The sequence below is a fragment of the Topomyia yanbarensis genome, chromosome 1 (assembly GCF_030247195.1).
Source record: "Topomyia yanbarensis strain Yona2022 chromosome 1, ASM3024719v1, whole genome shotgun sequence".
Taxonomy (NCBI): domain Eukaryota; kingdom Metazoa; phylum Arthropoda; class Insecta; order Diptera; family Culicidae; genus Topomyia; species Topomyia yanbarensis.
In genome coordinates, this window is record NC_080670.1 from 497,315 (window position 1) to 516,330 (window position 19,016).

Consider the following 19,016-nt stretch of genomic DNA (forward strand, 5'->3'; position numbering starts at 1 on the left):
TAGTTGGCTATTAAACTAACATTAGATCTCACTGAAACATAATTTTACCGTTGAATTGGATTAAACATCTCTCAGTCATGAAGATTCTAAACAATAGTTTCTGATCCGCATGGCGGGTTAGAATAAATATAATGTCAACCATAGAAGTGCTATATTTCACACATAATTTTTAGGGCAATGCTACTGATCAAATCACAGTTTGTATCAAATCATTGATGAAAATAGTTTTGCATCCTAAATATCCGCCATTGTTTATATTTTCAACTCGTACACTAATGTCCATCAGGACAATTTTATGAATTTTTACAGTGTTTAGATCACCTCATATGCTAATTTCTGAGACCCCGGCCGAATTAGAATCCAAACCGTACCTATTATAGTCGCTATACAAATAGCTAGGTGAGGCCAATGACCGGACCCAATCGAGCATGACGTCAAATTACATTTCCTTTTTGGATTAATATGGAGAAGCCATTGGAATTGTGGCGTACTATTTCAATGATAAATGAAAAAAATCCTAGTTTTATGGGACATCGTTTCGAACTCGAATTTTGTAACAAGTTCACTCATGACGTCGTCAATGAGAGCATTCTGGTAGAAGTTTTACATTTACCTAAGATGCCAGAACTTTACCTTTGGAGTATTCGCAACTGGTTTGCATAATTTTGCCAACGCTGCCTAACTACCTCTCTAGCACATATAGTGACTTGTGCTTATGAACGTAAACACAGTGTTCCCCAGAAATGCACACAAAAATGATTAATATGATGCAAGAGGAAGCAGACTATCACATTGCCAAGGTCAGACTTAGCCAGCATCAGTCAGTCAGCTATAAATGTATGTACGTGTCTTATACTAACTGGTTCACGGTTTGATGAACGCAATGAAGAATAAAAAGAAGAAGAAAGCTGTCAGAATGCAACAGCTTCCGAAATTATGCTGACTGTTTGAATGTCTGACAACTACCAACACACATATATGTATAGCACCAAGGTTCATTGCGTTAATTCAAGCGTTCCGAGGGAGCAACTGCATCTGACACGTCGAAGCACAGAGTGAAATTGACGCTAATGGGATCACCATGACAATGTTTTCAGGGACAATGTAGGTCATAAATTTGGGGTCAAATGCGCGTTCAATGAACTATTATGTGAACCAATGAACGAATTATTGGAAGTGTTTTAATAAACAGCTGTGCGAGGGCAAAATGTTTTGCCCTATCCGAATTTGCGACATCCGTGAATTGTAACCTATACTATCCTTGTATTGATCACCATTGTGTAGGGATTTACACGATCAGTTCTAAACACTACTAAAAATGGAATATTAATATTGTGATATTGTTCGGGTTACGATTGTTATATGGAATTCATAAGCTTCACTGAGAATCCGCGTGCATACCACGCGAGAAATTCGGGGGGACGAAGACGGTCTACATAATCTTTTTTTCCCTGCATAATAAGTTAAAACATGACATTTTTTAAATTTAATCTAATCACGAATGTGGGGCACTCAAAGCGCGAATTATTGACTAGTGTGTGAAGATTTTTATATAAAACGAAATCGTCCCGAACAATATGAAATAATAATTTTCACAATGAGTAATAAAAATCAGATCTCGTTATCACTTAAAATAACAGATAATTAGTCTAATCGGAAGATATAATTTTAATAGTAATCTTGAAATCGGGATCGTCGACAACCGTTATCACCAAACGAGAGTCCATACGTTCTCTTTAATTAATAGTAATAAAAAAACATGTAATCAGAGTCCGTTAAATACAACGCGCACTTTTTTCCACTGCAACTGATTAGGAGTCATTCGTTGTCATGTTTAAATTGCTTTATTAGATATTACATTTTTTTCAATTTTCGTCAGAACAAAACCGTGATAGTCCACGTAGACATCGTTAGGATGGGTCTAAAAGACGTTTTTTTGTGTCTGTGATATATGAACGACCACTAAGTGGATAAGTTAAGAAAAGTAAATTAATTAACAATTTGTGATCTGTGCCATTACAGTCTGTCAAGTTAAGAAGCTTATTTAAAAACTATTGAACGACACTTAGACGCTTCTACTTCAACATTACGAATAATCACCTCCAGCATCAATTGGTCAGTGTTAAGTCAAATCGGACTAAGTCACAAAATCTTAAAAAATGAGATTCTGATAGTACTGAATTAAGAATTTTTTCAGCTGCATTCGACTTATACAAGATTGGAACTTTGGTTTAATAAGCAATAATTATGGCAAAAATTAATTTCAAATTATAACACAAAGCTTTCTGCGATTCAAACTTTAAACTCTGACTTAACACCAACCAATTATGGCCTGGTTTCTTCGATACATACTTTCGATACCCCTTATGCCCACTCGAGTTTAACGTGAAAGTTGATACAAATTTTACAATCTTCCTTTACGAAACCTGTGCTGTGCTTAAAATCCCAAAACTCAAAAAAACCAATAGTATATGAGTATTCCTCGTACCTTAACGATTAGTTGAATAAATAATTTTTTTTCCTGCATTCGACAACGTTTTTAGTAAAAAATTGCTGTTTTATGCTCTAAAAATTGTATTAAAAAAATCTTATCCATGAAATAAAAAATTACAAATAAAAAAGGAATCATAAAAATACGAGAAAAAGTTATTACGATCAATTGAAAAAAAATAAGAAAATTGATTGAGTAGTTTTTCGGCAATCGTGATCACGGAAAAACCATTTTTAGTAAAACGACATTTCGAGATAATCGAGATTAAAATTTCAAATTGCCACTGCTCTTGGGAGACGAAGCGCGCTTTGAAGCGCTGTAACTTTCGATCTATTTCTCGAATCTTTATAAAAATTTGGGAAAACCTGCTAAAGGAGTTGTACTTTTAGATAAAGTAATAAAAAAATTTCGATTTCATGAAAAATGAAAAATTAATTAACCCCTTAATAAAAATATGCTTAGTTGCTAAATTAGACAATATCTTCTCAAAAACTGAGTATTATTGGATTCTGAGATGATTATGACTTTCATTGGTTTAGTTTTCTATAAAAATACACTGAAGAAAAAATTCAGTTTGGACAAGGAAGTTTTTTTCAAATAATTTTTTTCCCTTAAAAGTGCCCAACTTGAATTTTCGACAGTAGGTATTATTATCTATCTTGGAACAAAATTTAATCCAAATCAAAAATGGGGTTTTTTTGTAAATCGACTTTAAATTTTTAAAATAGATTTTTATTAGTGTAGGAGTCAATAAAGAATTTTTTCAATGTTTTTATTCGAAAATTTGACTAATTTTGTGAAAACCACTTCTAAAACATTTTTTGTAGGATTTGTCATTTTTAAACTATAGTCATTTGAAAAAAAATGGTAAAAAAAGTTTGGCTTTTTGTCACAAAGTCTTCATGTACATAAAGTTTCATTAGAATCTGAGAGGGTGCTGCCAACTCTGAATACGATTTGGCGCGAAATTCGTCCATTATGTTATAATCGGTGGCAAAATGACTTGAAAGACTTAGAAGAAGCTGTAGTGTACGTCAAGTCGCAGATTGCATACAAATTATTTTGTTATTGCTTAGTATGCATGTAAAACTGAACTGCAGGGTCGTCTTTAGATCATTCGGCATCCTGAGCAATATTGATTTAGGAGACTCCTGAATTTTATCTCTACAAATACTAACCGGTATTCATAGGGGTAATCGCTTTACACGTCGATTGTTAATAACATATTTTTCTGGGAACTGCATAAGTCTCCTGTTAGCCGGGTCCCCAGAGACTTATTTAATTTCGTGCATTATCAAATCGAATCATTATCCCTACCATAGCTATTTATCGAAACAAAATTCACAAAATTACGAATTATTATCAGGTTATCAAAATTAAAAAAAAAAAAAAAAAATTTAACATTTCAATTATTAAGCATGATAGCAATAGCAAAAAAAGTCCTCAAACCCTACAATTTCATGGGTGCGCTTTAAAGTGATTTAATAAATATTCTCCAAACATTAGTTCAATTCAGTTCTCAAATGGCTAGAAAAACGACCTTTTGTTTTCAGATCGAATCGAAGCGTTTTCAACGATTGTCCAGCTCTTTACATAAACTATCTATTCCGATTCAACGCAGCAAGTATAAAATATGCATCAAAACATTCACCAATTTATGTATAATTCGTTTCTTCCTTCCTGTCGACTATCCGTACTTAACCCCGAATCGCGCCAATAACAGCGGAATCCATGTCCCGGAGCAAAGCAACAAAAACTAGTGTGAGACGAGCAGTCAGAAGAAATCACCATTCATCATTCATCAAATTAATGGAATATGTCTGCCTGCTGTCAGACACTTGTTCTCCGTATTATTTTCGGAAGTTCTCTATCACCGGAGCCCCGTCTACAATAAAAGCACAACCTGTTTCCATTGAATAGTTTCGGCTGTAGGTAGTTCAATGAATTTCAAATGCAGAAAATAAGCAAGAATACATAATTAGAAAAATCGACGAACTCAGGGCTTAGAAAGACGGAAGCAAATTAAACGAGATTAGCTCGGTCCCGGCAGCAGACCATTTCCGAAATGGGGCACACGGAGTTCATTTTTTTGATGGAAATAGAAACCACTTCCAAGATATAGGTATTATCTCCAGTAATGATGTGCCCACGTTAAAGAGCGACCCGAACTATTCTAAGCAACAGTTCAGATGTCAGTTGAAAAATTAACCACTTACTTATCACTGCGTTTGAAAAAAATAACTTATTCATTTTTCGTTAGAACTAATTAGTGAAAATGGTGGTCATTCAACAATCCACGTAAATTAAGCAATTGGAAGCATAAGAGAAAATATATTTTCAAAGATATGCAATAATGGAAAAAATGGCAATCGTGGTTCTTATTAGAAACAGGTTTCCTGTCCGGAATATATCCGTCTGCATTGTATTTGGGAACCATTAAAACCGACAATTTATTAGAATTGAGATAAAGCTAATAGAAATTCCATCAGCAGTGGAAGAAAACCAGAAAAATGGTGTTGATAGGAAGACAGTTTCGGGTTTTTAGTAGCGGGCGATAAGCAGGCAATTCAATTATGACCCATAATAGATCAAAATTTGTTTTCCAGCTGCATTAGAACGAAATCTGAAAGATAAGTGGTTGTTCAAAATTTTCAACAGAAAAATGTTTTTAGTCGAAAGTTCAATGAGAACGAAAATATACACGAACTGGTACCGTACCTCAGCCATAGAACGAGATCTTCCCGTAGTGAATTCGCTTAAAAATTGTCAGTTTCCCGAAAAACGCTATTTTTACAAAAATCAATATTTATGGTATCATTAGAGATACAAAAATGCGTATGTATTTATTGTGGAACGGAGAAAAGAGAAGCTGGCTTTGGCTATATGCAAAAAAACCACAACTACTTGATGTTCGGCCGACCAAGCATGGACTGAAAAACGCTATACTTTCAAACATGGCCGACTCCACAAACATGGAATAGGAACGGGAGAAAGAGAGATTGCGCTGTCAACTGCTATGGCACCAGCCGGAGTAGAACGGGGAAGAGAAAATAATCAAACGTTCCAAAGGTTACTGGCTGCGGTAGAAAAGCAGCAGCTGCGGAGGGCCATGAGTTCGGGAGGGAACGTCAACCAATTGAGCCACAAAAATAAGAAAAGCAAAAATATAGATATAGACCAGAGCAGTCGCCATGGCAGCATACCGGGAAAGAAGAACATAGCGAGTTTGGATGGGTGAATAAATTCTGAAGACACGGTCGTAGGCGCATTTTCTGGTTTACCGTAATAGGACGTGTTATTTTGGGGTGCCGTCGCTGTTTGGATGTTTTGCTGAAAGTATTATTTTTTGCACTGTAACCTGACCGGAGAGCATATCGTTAGAATTTTTAGACCAGTTTACACTTGCTCAAAAAAACTCCAGTATCATCAATATAACATTGGATTTTTTAAGTGTAAATTGAGCTACCAAAAATAAAAGTCGCAAGGTAGATACTTCGTAAAACCTGTTTTAAATGTTTTAGAATGTAAAAAATGGGATAAAACTCACGCGTAAAAAATGGAAACATTCAAGATATAAGTCGGTTGAATAAAACTATTTTGTACGAACCGGCTAACTTTTTTCTATTTTTTATACTTAAGGTTTTTTGAAACGACTCTCACATAGAAGAGAGCCTTAGTTAGATTTTTACGCTTGAAGTTTATTATACATTCTTTAAAATATTTGAAGCGGGTTTTATGAAGTATGTTCTGTTTGCTGGACCTTCATTTTCGGTCGTTAAATTCACAATTAGCAGGAGATATTGCAATTATTATTTCAAACAATATTATTGTTTATTGAGAAGTAACATTATATATTCAACAAGTTTTGAACTATACTTACTGCACTATTGCTAGAAACTCTACCCGACTAGATGGACATATCCGAATTAAAGCACAATTTTTTCAACGGTTGATACTTATAATGACATGTTATACACATTAAGACTAGAATTTTGTACATATGGTACATGCATTATACCATATTTCTATCCCAATATATATGAAATGAATCTGAAAATAAAATGGAATAATTAACTTGAATTACATTTCAATATAATTATTCAAAATATTTTCTTATTATTTTATTTTAACATTTTTTGATTTTTTTTTGTCCTCTTTAATATTATTTTCAAGCATAAATGATTTTTTTCAAAGTAGCCTTCATACAATTGGATCAATTTAGGTTGCTATTATCCCAAAATAGTTCCAGGCTGCATCATGTGTTACATCGGTTGTGTATACACTGATTAGTCAAAAAACATTGCTTATCTCGTTTATGACTACTACGAAAGTATATTTTGAGAGTGTGGATCTTTTCTACACAATAATTAAAAAAAAGAGATGGTCAGACTCATTTATCGTTTCACCCATAATATTCAATATTTTGAGGATGACAACGTTGTATAGAATTCATATACATACTGAGCACATTAAATCCGCCCTTCATAAACTTCATAAAGCATTCCTTTATTCATTATACCTAGCCGTCGTTTTAAATTCATCTACACTCAGGAGCGAAATATTCAATGTTCATTATAATTTAGCTCTTGTAAAAACTTGATACCATAATTGGTATTTTATTAAAAATCTCAATACTCTAAGTGGCTATTGGACATGCAAATTACAAGAACTAGTAGGTTGATTCATTAAATGCAAATAAAATATCACAAAAGACTAAGAAAATCTTTAAAACTCAAATTAGAGCAACAATATTAGAGCTGTGCAGTTTCTCGGGTCACCATTATTTAAATTTGGGGAAAAATTCCTATAATTTAATTTTATATCCACGCACTATTTGGCATAAGTTCAATATTTTGAGGATGACAACGTTGTATAGAATTCATATACATACTGAGTACATTAAATCCGCCCTTCATAAACTTACTGGATAGCATTCCTTTATTCATTATACCTAGCCGTCGTTTTAAATTCATCTACACTCAGGAGCGAAATATTCAATGTTCATTATAATTTAGCTCTTGTAAAAACTTGATACCATAATTGGTATTTTTTAAAAAATCTCAATACTCTAAGTGGCTATTGGACATGCAAATTACAAGAGCTAGTAGGTTGATTCATTAAATGCAAATAAAATATCACAAAAGACTAAGAAAATCTTTAAAATTCAAATTAGAGCAACAATATTAGAGCAGTGCAGTTTCTCGGGTCACCATTATTTAAATTTAGGGGAAAAAATCATATAATTTAATTTTATATCCACGCACTATTTGGCATAAGTCTTTATAACATAAAAACGAAGCAACTCTTCGAATCTAAGTTTTGCTCATAAAATACTCACAAATTGAGTTGTGCTCATAAAATACTCACAAATTGAGCATGAAGCTGTTAAATTTGTATACAAAAATATTTGACAGAATTATAAACGTTATAGGGCTTAATAAAGTTTTGCTTTACCTGAGTGTACTACAAGCTAAACAAGCTAAAAATGGCCCTGGTCATGGAAAAATATGTTGTTTAAATAATAAATGAATTTGATAATATTTTTCTACATTTTAATTTTGATATATTATTATTACTATTAAGATATAATTTGCAGTGACATTTGAGTATTGTTGGCTGCATAAAGTTTTCGAAACATACTCGTTCAAAGAATTTTAACAGTTTTTTACGATATCTAGATCTATTTGACAAAGGAAAAATAAATAAAATGCAAAGTCATGTATATATGACTTTGCATTTTATTTATTTTTCCTTTGTCAAATAGATCTATACATACATAACATGGAAACCTTTCTTACCACACTGTACGAAAGCTAATCAGTATTTTTTTTTTCATTTTTTATTTCGACTAATATGTAGTCAAATTTTCTTTAAGTTTTAACGACTTTCAATTAACTAGAGATACTTTCACTTGCTGAATTAGCTAGAGATTACTGAGTAGGGAAAGTTATAAAAATTTAGAGCCATAGTACTCAAGTGAGAGCAAAGATGTGAAGTATACAGATCCTAGAAGTGGTAGGGTCATTAGAAACAGTCCTAAAATCGTACACACTAACCTTTTGTCATCTGCTGGCAGGAGTCGAGCTTAGGTAGCAATATGTCTCACGGCAAAGACAGACTTGTCCCTCTTTACCATGAGAACCGACCTAATCAGTAATGCTCTCAACAATTCAAAACTCCCAATATTTTTATCCTTTCTAGTATAAGATTTGGATTAGATATTTGTTTCGGAAAAATGCCCAACAATTCCAAATAATTCTTTTCCCACCGCTTCTATCTATTCAAGATTTATTTTCCATCGATCTCTGTCCGCACTGCGACAATTACCGACGCACTGTGGTTGAACACTGAACAAAATCTTTAGTGCCCTGGGTATGCATCCTGAAGAGTTGGTGTCTCCAGTAACGTATCTCGAGCATTACTTTGTTGATGTACATCATCTGGGTATGATGGAACTCGATAAGTTCTATCTTTTGATGTCCTACGAAAATAATTTCTTCTACAAAGTTGTTTGTATTGACATTTCTGACACAGGATTTGAAAGTATTTATACTCTCTCGCTTTTGTATAAAGCGTTGTTTCTGAAGCATGTTTTTAACAAAGATGAAGAATGTTTTTAATGATCATTTCTGATAAAATTTTCATGCAAGCATCTCGTTCCACAGTTTATCAATATTTGTAATTTGTAGTTTTATTGTGTACGAAAATCTGTTATATTAAAAAATAATTCTAGAATTAAAACTGAATCCAACTATTTTTTTAATAACTGAGCCATAATTTTATAATTCAATGCTACATATTTATAAATGATTTTATTCAAGATTGGAATCGTAGTTGCCCTACGCGTCGGTCGCAACAATATTCGCGCTTTTTATATTTTTCCAATTCTTTGTTAAAATTTTTGTACAACCCAATGTTATATAAGCGCCGCTACGTACATTAAAGAATTTTGTACCAGCCAAGTAAAGAGCCATGATGCTTCTTTCTGTTGCAAAACTTCACCTTCTGTTTCGACAAACGTCGCAGCCTATTCTTAGTGTACAGGACAATTGCAAGGCTAGTGCTGCGTTCCTACCGACCACTAAGAGACTTTCCTAGCAAGGCCTCGACCATACGACGAGTAACGTATGAGACCAGCACCTTATCTACTGGAACCGCCAGACGGGGAGCGCTAGAGATTCTGCTCGTCGAAAATAGGTAGAGGAAACTCTACTAGTAGTGAATAAAGATAACTCCACCATCTGGAATCTAGATATCGCGACCCATCAACACAAGGATCGGGACTACAGGCTTCACTTTCCTTTCGAAGAAGAACATGAAAAGAGATGACCCATTGTGGCGAGAAACAGCCACACGTGCTACTGAATAACCGGCCCTGCTACATCGATTCAAGTCTACAAAGAATACTGCTGATAAAAATTTCATGGTCGAATTTTATTGCATTGCAAATGAGCATTATGAGATAAGAGATTCAGAATGTATTATTCTTAGTTGCCGCAAAAGCAATGTCATTTACAGCAACGTTTTGGTTCATGTTACTTAGAACAGTGATTTATCTTTTTTAAGTAGTTTTTACTTTGGGGTCATTCGTATCCATTTGCGGAGCCACTCCTAAGTTGATTTCTATTTCTACTAGTAGTGTTTTTTCTATATTTGAACCAAATCGGAGAAATCCGTTGAATAAAATTTGAAGCAGAAACTTAGTTTGAGATCAAGAATCAACTTCGGGATGACGGCGCTGGTGGTTGAGTGGTAAGTATGACCGCCACTCACTCCAGCGGGTCTGGTTTCAATCCCAGCCGAGGTCATTGAGATTTTCTGAGGTGAAAAATCTGTGGTCACGTTTTCCTTCGGAATGGAAGTAACGCCGTTTGTTTCCGAACCATGTGTTGATTGGCCGCTATGTAGGATGCAGAAGGTGGAGTTACCTCTCTGGCGTCGGTGATAGGCTCTCACAGCGAGTGGAGACAGACGGAAAATAAAAAAAAACTTCGAAATGGGTTTATGGGTGATTTAGTAATTAGATGAGTGATAGCCAAACATAATCTACTCCTAACTATTTCCAGCCATGCCTATTTGTTTACTCTAATGGTTACTATTGTATAAACTAGAAATAACTCAGTTTACCGAGGCCCCAAATAAAAGATTTATTTTATTTGGCATAACAACCAAAAATTTTCCTCTATTCTAAATATATGCAGTTGCTTTTCAATTCAAAAAAGTGGGGAGGGTACTTATTACGGCAAAAAAAGATTCCCACTCTTGCAAGATATCAACTTTTGTGTTCACATTACCGCTTAAATGTTGATTGATGCTGTCTCCCGAGACCATACCGATTATTCTATTCAATATATCTAATCCATAGCATGAGGAATAAAACCCTAAATAACGTTAAAATTCGATATTTATTCCACAAACGCAGCAATAATTCATCAAATTACACAGTTGTTCTAAACAGGCGAGCGAAAACAGATACTTCTTGTTTCACACCTAGTCTCTAGAAAGCCAGGTTCTATTCTTTACAAATTTTACCCAACATCGCCTGTCGGGGCGGGAAGCAAAGAAACTCGATCTTCAAATAAAGCATTCCATTTTCATACTTGCCCGTAGAGTGTGCGAGACAATTTCCAGATACAAACAGGGGTTGCTAACTGAAAAGCAGCACACTCAGGAACAAAATGAAAGCGAAATATTTTTTCCTCAATTTAGTAGCTGTCACGTTGTACTTTTGGTGCCCATAAACATGAAGTTTTTATTTCGATTCTTTTTTTCTTTTTCACTAGCGAGCTCCTGCTGTTTTCAGCGAGTCAATAATGTGAGTTCGCTTTCCCTCCCTAAGGCAAAACTCCTGCCTCGATTGCGGCAAGATGTTTATGAAAATCACAGTTATTTGTCATATTAGTAATAGCGAACGCTAATCCAGGAACAGTAAGGAGCTGAAAAATCAAGAACGAGTCAATGTTTACAGCGAAAACCTCGGAAGATGTTTATGTTATGCGATTCAAATTACGGCTGACAGTTATTACGCATTGTTTATCATTATTCTTGGACCGTTATTTTCCGCCGCATTTGTGTTGAGCGAAAAAGGAGTGGTTAACCGACAGATTTTCCCAAAGACAACCATTGAAGCAATTTTACAACGATTACGGGTAATGTTTGTCAACAGTTTGGGTGATTTACGTGCTGGGAAAGGCTTGAGAGATGTTTTCGGGAACAACTGTCAAAACAAGGTTCAACAAGGATGCTTTGTCAGCTCACGTTTTCCCTTTGCAAGGCATAGTAACATGACTCTTCTTACTGCATGAAACAAACTGTTATTGAATGTCGCCTTAAATTACTCTTCGATAACGTCAGATGCTTCGAATTACACCCGGGAGAGCCGTTCGGATCGTATTATTTTCCCCACTTTACCACATTGCATTACCGTTGAGTGTTTCTGTCTATCAGAGTGAAGGTAAGGAAAACTAGCATTCATTCCTTCTGCAGTACGGTCAACAGCCAGGTTTAAATCCATTTGGACTCTTAGTAGCGAAATCGCTGGAATAGACTTGTAGAGTCTTCGATATTGCATAGTACTTCTCTTAACACGTTTTATAAGAGATTACTGTGAAAAGGCTAGATATTTATCTACATCAAGTGCGATGTAAGATCGGAAAAAGTTACGTTAATGTAATTTGATGGAACGCATCGACAAGATAATGGGTTAAAAAGATAAATCAACGCGATAATCATTTTGTAGTCGTACAGAAGAATTCATTTTCATCTAAAGCTGATAAAATTCTCCGACGACTAGAATAAGTAAATATAACCTATAAATGAAGTTTTAGACTCTGGAGGTTAGATTGACTTACGAAAATATAGACATTTTCCGCCGATATAAGCGAGGTGCAAAACAACCCAGCCAAAAATCTACTAACAATGAGTCTGCCAAAACTCATTCAAAAATGTCTTATTTAAATGAATTATATCATTAACATATTTCATGTGGTCAGACCATTATTTTTTCTTCTTCATTTTATTTGCTTTAAAAAATGTTTACTCAGAAGACTCATCCATCCATCATAGTTATACTTTAGCGCCCAGTGGCACGTTTTTTCTACCTTCGGAACAGTGCGCTTGAAAGTTTCATGCGAACAAAGGTTAGCAACACTATGCTTCAAAACAAGAACGAAATCCAAATCGTTTCCACTTTTTATCGCCACTGGGAGCCATTATCCAATCCAATTTCTTGAAATCTTTTCTCTTTTGTTAGCTACTTTGAGATTCCAAAAATCGATGCCCATTTTAAGCGAACGACTGCGATCCTACTCTCGAAGTAAAATTAGAATTACAAATTTGATGGTTTCCATTTCTTTGTTTGTTTAGCTTCTGATCCCTGTTGGGTTTTGCAATAGAGTCTGGGAAGGGTTTGAATATGTTATCATCTCCCACTGATTATGATTACTGCTGCTGCCGTTGCTCCACTGCTTGGGTTGATGTAGAAAATTTCAAACGACCCATATAATCAGGGACAAACACAAAAACTTACAGAACGAAAAACCTTTTCGGCGAAATTTCAGACTCAATTTTAGATACATTCTTCCACTTTCACAGCAGACTCGTTGTCTTCGTTCTAGTGGAACCGTTTTGCTCACAGCTCCGAAAAATCGAACTCAAGCGGCCACACACACAACCGTATTTCTGCGCTCCAAGGCACGATACTCCCCCTCATACAAAACTCATCAAATATTCACCAAACGGCAAAAATCTTGTTTGCATATTAATAGATTATTCAACTTTCTGTAAAATCCTTAACGAAAAAAAAGTTTACTTTACTCTCATTGTATTTTAGACGAACGAATAGGATCGACCAATTCAGAACAGATCCTTTTAAATAGAAAGGACGCCGAACTGAAAGCATAAATTGAGGATATCCTCGACCCACCAGATATCAAATCTACCTTCAATCTAGCCAAAGATGTTCTCGAAACGGTTGTTTGGTTTTCGATTTTCAGCGTTTACATCCTCCAGTCGGATCAATGCTTGAGCCCAGAAAAAAAGCTGCCACTATTTTAGGATTATCGAGGATTGACACATACATAACGTGGGGTAAGCTTTTTCTGCTGGTAAACTCTAATGTGTGTCGCATCTGTGCTGCCTGCCGAGCATCCACCATATTCCACGTGATAGGGAGGAGTGGGGCATTGGGCGTAAAACTTCTGCACGATAAAATTAATTCCACACGAACAACGGCTGGGGACACCGAAAATCCACAGACCAAAAGTGTCCCCTGTGCATCGATCGATTGAACACAAGCCGAGGTTTTAGGTTTGTCGTTTCTGTGGTGTGTGATGTTGAATGAATTAGAAATGAGAACGATTGGTATTAACTGGATCAGAGCCTGGTGACAGCAGGTTGGAAAATTTAATAAAAACCGAACTGAAATTCGTTTGAAATTGAATGCACGGAGAAAACTGACAGACATGTTTGTTAATGGACAGATGACCGAGGTACAATCGTTCGGGATAGGGAACAAAGCGGCCGAATGTTTCAAGACTAATACCGCCTCATACGGAATTGTAGCCATAAAGAGACCGGAGAAAGGCGTGTCATTTTGCCAAATGGATAAAATGACCAAATGTATATCGAAAGCTAACGTGAGTAAGCTACAATGTGCGCACCAATAGGGCCGGCTCAGGGATTTTACCATCTTGCGTGAGGCAAGCTTCCAAAACAGCCCTGTCATGAAGTTTATTCCGGTGAGCGAGACACCACTTTCGTAGTTATATTGAACAAAGTCGTCTATATTGCATATTCCGGTGGCACGTTTCACTATGTTTCTACATTTTGGCAATCAACGCCCACACTTGGCAAATACACATACGTGCTGTGTCGGTCACTGACAGAGATGCTGGGGAAATGATTAGCAAAGGATTCAGAGAAACGGGGATAAATTATTAGTTTGTTTAATATGATAAAGTTGAATTACATCATAGGATAGAATAAGAGGTATTCCAGAATTGCTGGAACTATTTGAAACCTGATTTCTGTGAACGCAAAAAAGTATAATTTTCGAAACGTACTCTCAACACCCTAAAAATCACTTACCTAGTAATCCACAAAATGATCGTATGATATAACTGGTTATCGCCTTTCGTTGACTTTATCCCACTGTTGAGGCTAGTGCCTAGTGATAATGGCACATCTGAAAAGGGAGAATGGCCAAATAAGAAATAATCATTACTTCTTCGCAAAACAATGAAAGGCTTTCAAGATTGAACATTTCAGCTTAGTTTCACGAGCAGCTGCGGTAAACAATAACTGTTTCATCGAATGTCGAAAAAACCAATAATCATGTCGAATGAAAGCAATACCAGCCGTTGTATTATTCTGACTTACGCGTTGGGCAGAAACGTTCCGAAATTCGTGTATTCTTCGGATTTAGGTATATATTTAAAGATTGTTCGTTTCTTTACAGCTCCTTGTTCAAATTTGATTCAAGATAAATATGGCCTGATAAAAGATTCAATTCCGCTGGCATTCGTCGCTGAAACGGGCGCGTTTTCACACAACACCCACCTTATGGTATCGAAAACACTCGAGCCCATCACAAACCATTTTGCGTTTTTCTGCCTTTTGGGGTTTCAGTATCGTTCTGCAGTATGATCTTGATATGACGCAGTTCGTTCTGGCAATGGTGGTTGTCTTGGTACGCCTTATCAGCTAGTATAAAATAAACATCATTTCTTAAATTAAATTAAAAGCAGGAGGGGAAAGGAAAAAAATTGATCTCGCTCCCCGGCGAAAAAGGTGTTTGTACTGGCTGTTGAAAATTTAATACATTCAGCATCAATGTTTCGAATCCCAAACCAACAATCCTACAACATTTTGCCCCGATGGTTTAACTTTTTTGTCACGAAATACAAAAAAAGACTTTCTCTTTTCAAGGACCTTTAGCTTCGTTTTAGACCTGGAAAGGGTTGAACATGCGTAAAGTGAACACTTTCCCTTCTGCATCCGTCAATCCGCAGGGTGTATCTTCGGTCATGCCGTCGCTGGCGGGAGTTTGGTTTTCTGTTGCTCAAAAACGTTCCATTTCGTTCAGGTCTATTCTCAGGTAACTCGCGGTAACCAAAACAACTTGATTTACAACAGGCCAAATCGTAAAGTTGACATGGCATGGCAAAGGGAAAGAAAGGATTCTCCAGAGTCTCGAAGTTTACCTAATATAAAGCCCCGCGGGTCACAAAATTCCGAGGGAAAGAGTTGACTTCCTAGGATCCAGGCGAAAAGGTGCATCGAGATACAAAAGCATACAAACAGAACCTTTTCCGCTTTACGATTATCGTAAACTTTATAGCACCCACAAGCAGTACACCAAATCAACGCGCAACCAAAGATAGAAGGAGTAACAGACAACGAGGGAAACAGTTGATGCAACAAGCCTGTCAAAAATGTACTTTGCTTCATTTTATTGCACTCAATTGCATCGTTTTCGGGCCGTCAGTTGTTTTAAGCAAAGTCGAAGAAGCGGTTGGACGAAAAAGTACGTTGGGTTAGGTTAGTATCGGAGGACACGTCCCACAAGAAACAATCTGGGTTTATGTGCATATCGCCGGAGTTCTTATATTTCAAACTACAATCGATTATTCAATACTGTTTCTTGTCTGCGAAAAAAACTCGCGGAGTGTTTGAAAGGAATGTGATTCAGATTTTCAACGATTAAGTGAATGAAAAGTAAGAAGCTCAAAACGGATAACAGTAGCAAAGTGAATCTACCAAGGTATCAATAATTGTATAATACTTAATACTTTTAGAATTACGGTGGTTTTCCTACGTATCTTTAAAATGCAAATTAAAATTATTATACTATAATTATTATAATTATTTCATCTGAGCGAGTATTTCAAATCTGTTTAGAAATTATTAAAAGAAAACCACTCGAACACTCTATAAACCTTTTAGGTAGAGAGAAAGAAAGCTAAAATGACAGGAACGGATGGAGACTAATTTTGGTCAAATGTAAGATTAAAATAAAACGTATAATAAAGCGAAAAGGTTGTACATTCGGTGGATTTCATTCTTAACAAGCAAAAAGGTGACTTTTTTGTACCCCACTCAAGCAGGCAAGGCGGTAAACATCAACGTTTCCCGGCTAAGAACAGACGGGTGCTGCGGGTTTTCTGGGCCAATACCAAACAAGGAAACGTGCTAAAGGACGGTGAAAATATTAATGGATTCCATTCTGAGACAGAGAAAACCGGTTTACCAAAGACGGTTTTATTAGTCGGGGTGGGACTTTTCCTCTGACTATAGCAGCGGAAAATGTGCCGAAAAACGCGACCTCATGAAATTCTTTAATTGTAATATGCAAAGTAGGAAATTTTAAAATTAATCCAGCAAAATCCTGAGAGTAATTTCGTTGTTTGTCAAGGGCTAACCAAAACCAAGGGGAATCGAAAGTCCTCATCTGGATGGCTGGAGTATGGAAAATCATTATTGGTAAAGGTTAGACTTTTTCAGCCAGTACCCGAGAAAAAGTCGATAATTAGTAGGATTAGGTAAAAGCCTTACTAATAATAATCCGTTTGCCAGTTTTGCTAACGTAAACGAAAAAGCAAACGTTGCCGAAAAATGAGCAAAGTTTCGCATATCGCTCCGATGCAGAGCACGTGCTCATTTCCATTTTCCGCACATCAGCGAAAATATCGGAAGGCTAGAACGTCGAAATCAGCTTGTGGAAACACGTGGTGCCTACACGCAGGAAAACCAATTCCTACGCACAGCCCCATTTCTTGTGACACTTGGAACGAAGCCGCGCCTATTAAAAAGAATAAAATATGTGACACAAGCAGCAAATAAAATGCTGCAGAAAATGTATCGATCGAATGCTTACCAAAGTTTTTTGCCATCGTAGGAGAAGATTTTTATGTTTTCGGAAATATATTGAAAAACAATTGGACGTTATGTCTGATACCTGTGTCGAAAAGTTATTTGTGTTTCAAGCTACGGTAGGACATACATACCTAAAATAAAAATCTCCTCCTTTTGTATTATTTCCACCCAAATGTGATTCAAAATCCCTGCTATATTTTATCTTCCCTTCATCCTAACAGATCGAAAAAAATGAATGGGAAATCCCCACCTCTGTTTCAAATTCCCGATACTGGGTAAAGATGGGCTTTCCCATGTGCTACCACCGAATTATACCACGTCGCATCAGCCGATGTCTAGATAAATATTTATCGGAACGATGTCCCATTCGCATCCGGAACGAAACTTGAGATCGTTCGAAGGCGTATCAGAAGACGTGAGCTGTGTACGGTTATTCCTAAACCCTTCAGCTAAAAACCGCATCATGGGAAATGGGAAAATTTGGTAGCATACATATGTCACACTCAATAGTACTGTCATAATATGACATTTTACCACCAAAACCAAGATGGCCGGTTGAAGTCATGTAGAAAACTATAGTTATGTGCTTTAAGATAGTCTGCACTAAAGCAAATATTTTGTTGCACACTATTATCGTTAAAAATACATTATTTTAAGTTCATTGCGTTACTTTTTGTACACGATCCTCTACCGCAACTATAGAAGAGCGACCGATCATAAATTGATGAGATTGCACAGCTCGAAAACCAGTCCGACAGTTATAAAACTGGTGGAACTATGATGTGGCTTTTGCATGTGGTAAATGTTGCTGCATGTGGGAATGGTTTACAGATTTCAAGAGCAGCATTGCAACATTGTAACAAAGAGAATACATTTTGATATTCAATTAGTAACGAGCTATTTATAGTCACCTTCCGCCGTGAATTCAGCAGGCGTGGTTGTAGTTCCGTATGTTTTTTTATTCCATGTACCATGAAAACCTGTTTGATTTAATCAAACTGAAAAAATAATTTTTACTTAAATTAAAACCAATTAGCTTTATATACATGCCCGCAAATTGACTTCCATCATTTTCCTTCACATCTTGTGACTACCTTTAGTAGTTCCTTAATTTAAATGCTAAAAGAACTCCCAACAACGCCTGGAAAATCAAACTATTCCATTATCACGGTACGTCCCGAACTGCTTTTAGGGTTAAGAAACCGAGCATAAATAATACATTTTTAGGGGCCGCACTTTTCGAGGGCCTTTCTTGTTGTGCGTTTCGAAATTTCAACGAGATCACGCTAAGCCAGTCAGTGGACTGAGATTTACTCCCATGAATACCTTCATATCTCCGCTCTGCCACACCAGTCCAACGGCAACGAATTTTACGACGTATTTTGTACATAAATTTAAATTTAATCTAAAATCTCCCAAAAAAGACTCAATCGACTGCTTGAAAGAGACCTGCAAACGACAGCATAAATTGATTCGGCAACCAATAATAATTTCATTTTATGTGATTTTTATAAACAGCTGAATGGCGGCGCGGATTCTCCTTTCTCCCGACAACGCCATCTGGGCACTGCAACGTGGTTTTATCGTAAGGAGCCAACCTACCGACCAACCAACTAGGACAGGTCAAGTGCATCGGAAGGCATACAACCAA

At 36.2% G+C, this 19,016-nt stretch overlaps 1 long non-coding RNA gene across 1 annotated transcript in view; it reads right to left on the reverse strand.

The window, feature by feature from the left end:
* LOC131676512 (uncharacterized) overlaps positions 1-19,016 on the reverse strand; it is a 116,567-nt gene that overhangs the window by 35,832 nt on the left and 61,719 nt on the right. The window contains exon 2 of the long non-coding RNA XR_009303198.1: positions 14,579-14,675. This is a non-coding gene — a long non-coding RNA (uncharacterized LOC131676512). The remainder of the gene's footprint in view (positions 1-14,578; positions 14,676-19,016) is intronic.